Source organism: Corvus brachyrhynchos, unplaced genomic scaffold (assembly GCF_000691975.1).
Source record: "Corvus brachyrhynchos isolate BGI_N302 unplaced genomic scaffold, ASM69197v1 scaffold139, whole genome shotgun sequence".
NCBI classification, from domain to species: Eukaryota; Metazoa; Chordata; class Aves; order Passeriformes; family Corvidae; genus Corvus; species Corvus brachyrhynchos.
The window spans coordinates 2,109,387-2,113,018 of NW_008246062.1; the positions used below are offsets into that span (position 1 = coordinate 2,109,387).

Here is a 3,632-nt window from a genome sequence, read left to right on the forward strand (position 1 = left end):
AAAAATAAAGAAAACAGCAAAATGAGAAGAAATGTGGTGCAGTTCTCAAAGGAACAAATAACTTGTGTTATTGGTTAAGACCGTACCAACATTAAAAAGCAGTCCCTGTGAAGAAACTTTCAAAAGGGTATCATCAGCCTGGACCCAAACAGTGGCTGAGGTTAATCTCTTCCAAGGCACAGCTACAAAAGTTGGAAGCCTGTAAAGGGCTTGTGTCCAAAAAAATCAATTTCTAATTTGAAACAAAATCATTTTTGACTAACAGGGGTTCAGGACCCATTACTTTTGCTGTATAGTCTGCTGACATTTCACACTTTCTGTTGTGCACAATGAATCCTAATAGACATTTTATAACATTGCTACACCAATCAATTTAAGCAAGAGAAAGCCGTTACAATTCTGCAAAGTTTCAGGGGCAATTTTCACTGATGGTTTTCTTTTATGGTTTTTTTCAGCTATCATTTTTTTTCTTCTCTTTTCCTCTTCCTTCTGCCCCCCTCCTTCTCTATTCTGTAGTGATAAAACTAGGATTTTTCACAACTGGATGATGGGTTTTGTTCCTTGGATGGGGATAGTCCCCAAAAAGTAATTTATTTTCTATAGATTCAGGGGAAAATATCCAAGCTGGTCTCTTCTTCATTCATTCATTCGTTTCATTTTGTAGAACTGATGAGAAGTTACAAGTTGCATCTGGCTATTGCACATAGCAACTGAGCTGCACCTATGCTGGTTTAGTGATTGTAGTGGTCAGCATGTGTTGGGGCTCATCCCCACTGTAACAAGCATGATCTCTGAAGATGGTGGGCATCTTTTGCAAGCAGTTACTGGCATTGCTGGCTTTTATGGTGTAGAGCTGCATGGCAAAATTTGACTTATAAACATTGGCACTTGCTGTGATAGCAGATAAAGTTCAGAGGAATGCTTTCAAGCTGTGGAACAACCTCAGGTCTATTACTGATTTGAATAGTTGTTTATCACAAGGCAAATTACCTAGCACTAATCACTGAAGTTGAAGTCTTCTGTATTTAGTACCTTTTAAATTGGCTTCCTTCTGTTATATATTTGGACTCCTTTAGCAAGCACACACACATACCTGTAAAGTGTTTTTTCCATCTTAGGGGATCACCAGGACACTATGTCAAGGTTTTTAATTCCGGATAGCCTGGACTTAGCTGGCTCTGTCCTTGATTTTGCTGGGTATTCCCATCTGCTGCTGACCTGGGATTTCTGGTTCAATGCAATATGAGAAAGGGGAATGAAGCCCACAAGATGATATCTCGAGGCATGAAACTTGATGTCATTTAGACACATACCTGAAGGTGGCCTTTTGGTTGGAACACAGTAGTGCTGTGTACAGAAAAATGTTCAGCTGAAAACTTCTCGACCATCAGATGCTGACCTATTGCTACAGAGGTTTATTTTTTTTCATGCCTGTATCAGTCTGGTCTATTTAAATTATATGTTCTCCAGGATGGTGACTCTATCCAAGCACACCTTAGTGCAGTGCCAGTGCTGATGTGGGCCTTTGGGCACTCTGTTACCTTGCTGTTCCACTGGGAATGGTGGCTGTATCAGTAGTAATGTCCCTCCAGAGCAACATAGGCACTTTTATCAAGTTTAAAATTATTAATCAGGAAGCTGTCCCCATCCTGGACTGGTGGAAGGCTTTCCTGCCTACAAGACTGCTCACTTGCTGTGACAACAGTGGGTTTGGAAAGGGTGATTTCCTAAGAAATCCACTTCTTCTTTCTCCCTGATGATGGTGAGTAATGGGGAGAAGAGCATTGATAATGTGGTCCCTTCACCTCCTGGAGTGGAAAGGGTCACTTCTGCTCTCTTTTCAGGGTAGAAACTCACTGGATCAACTTAGGCAATCAGTTTTTATTCCCTCACTGTTGCTTTTTTGTCTTCTGTTTCTGCTTGCTCCTTAGTTTTTATTCCTGTGCTTTAGCAGGTGTTTGTGTCTTGGTAGTCAGACTTTTCTAGTTTTACCAGCAAAACTTTAAGCAGTTGAAGCAATCCTGAAGTCTTAGATCCTTTCGGCAGTAAATTGTTTTTATTGGTGGCACCACCAGCTATGTCAATGTGTACTAAAATCTAACAACTTGTCTAGTTAAAAAGCACTGGAATACAGAAATGTGTGTTTCTCTTCCTTTCTCCTCTGGAAAATTTTGCTGTGGGGCTGGGAAACGTACATCCATTGCACTGTGCAGTACTGGGCAATTCTTTACATTTCTGTTTAAAGTATTCTTCTTTATGAACCCTTTCTGAAACATCTCTGCATTGAAATGAAAGAACTATTTTTCCCTTTATTTCTTCTTGTTGGACATAGTATCTCCATGATGTTGTATAGCATTCATAGTTTCCTTTCCGTGTGTGAAAGAAAATGCCAGAGAAGGCAAATGATTTTAGCTCATTTTAGCCCTGTACTTTTCCAGGGGCTGATTTCTCTAGATAGTGTTTGTTTTTCAGTAGTTTTTCTAATGTAGCTTCTTAGGGATTCAGGATCTTGAACTTCTTCCCTTGAGGGAAGACTCTTCCCTACAATTGAATAGAGCAATTAGTTAATATTAGTGAAGTGCTTTGAAGATGTGAAGTACTATATAAATGCTAAGTCTTATGAATATTACTTTTATTCAAGTCATAAAGATTTCTTTTATGATTATCAACCTAGATTTCCCATTGCTTACTTTCAGTCCATTGCTGCTTGAACCAGCCTCAACCATATTTCTTCATTCTTAGTGTTTACACTTTTAAAATAGAGACTGCTGTATTTCCCCATTTCATAGTGTTTTAGTTGTCTGTTTTTCAAGCAGAAATATATGGCTGTTTGAGTTTTCTCAAATGAATCTTTATCTATTTTAAATCATTCTTGTACCAAGTTAGCCAAATTGAAAATAGTATTCTTCACATTACCATTTTGGAGGCATTTATAATTGCTTTAGGGGTAGCTTGCCTTGCAAGCTCATGTCTAGGTTTTTTTTTTGCGATTCTTTGCTGCTCCAGGTTCTTTCCATTGGTGTCAGGATTTAAATTACCACACTATGCAAGAGCTTTTTGTCTTTTCCAGGGGTAAATGTGTCTATTCTTTTTCCACGTTTCTTGCTTCTCTAGATCATCTGCAATGTCTCCAGTCTCATACTGTCTTCTAACACCTGCAATCTAATTAATTTGCTGTCATTTGTATCACCCCAGTTCTCTATGACTTTTCATAAATAATTACCAGTCACTTCATAAATTCATTAACTAATTCCCCTTAGCCCTGAAATATATTTTCTTCAGACTAAAGACTTTGTATCTTTTTTTTTCCCCTGGTAGTTTCTTTTCATCAGCTTTATGTAGGCAGGTATTATACATCAACAGGGTCTTCATTATCCTCTACTTGCCAATTTTCCCTTCCTTGATTTTTTTCTCATAATATATTTTAAAATTAGTAGTAGCTTGGACATTTTGGGAAATATTATTGATTTAATCATCTTTATATATTTGCTTGTTCCTGAGTGTTTCTTTTCCCTCAAAAGACTTGCATGCTTTTTCCAAGATGTGTTTTTAAACTTTTTTTTTTTTTTTTAGATAAACATTTATTTGGGGTTTTTTGATGCTCCTGCTTTATGTCTGTGCAGCCTAACAGC

At 37.8% G+C, this 3,632-nt stretch overlaps 1 protein-coding gene across 1 annotated transcript in view; it reads left to right on the plus strand.

Moving 5' to 3' along the window:
• KIAA1328 (KIAA1328 ortholog) overlaps positions 1 to 3,632 on the plus strand; it is a gene marked incomplete at its 5' end in the record, with an annotated part of 167,931 nt that overhangs the window by 132,187 nt on the left and 32,112 nt on the right. The window lies entirely within an intron of this gene.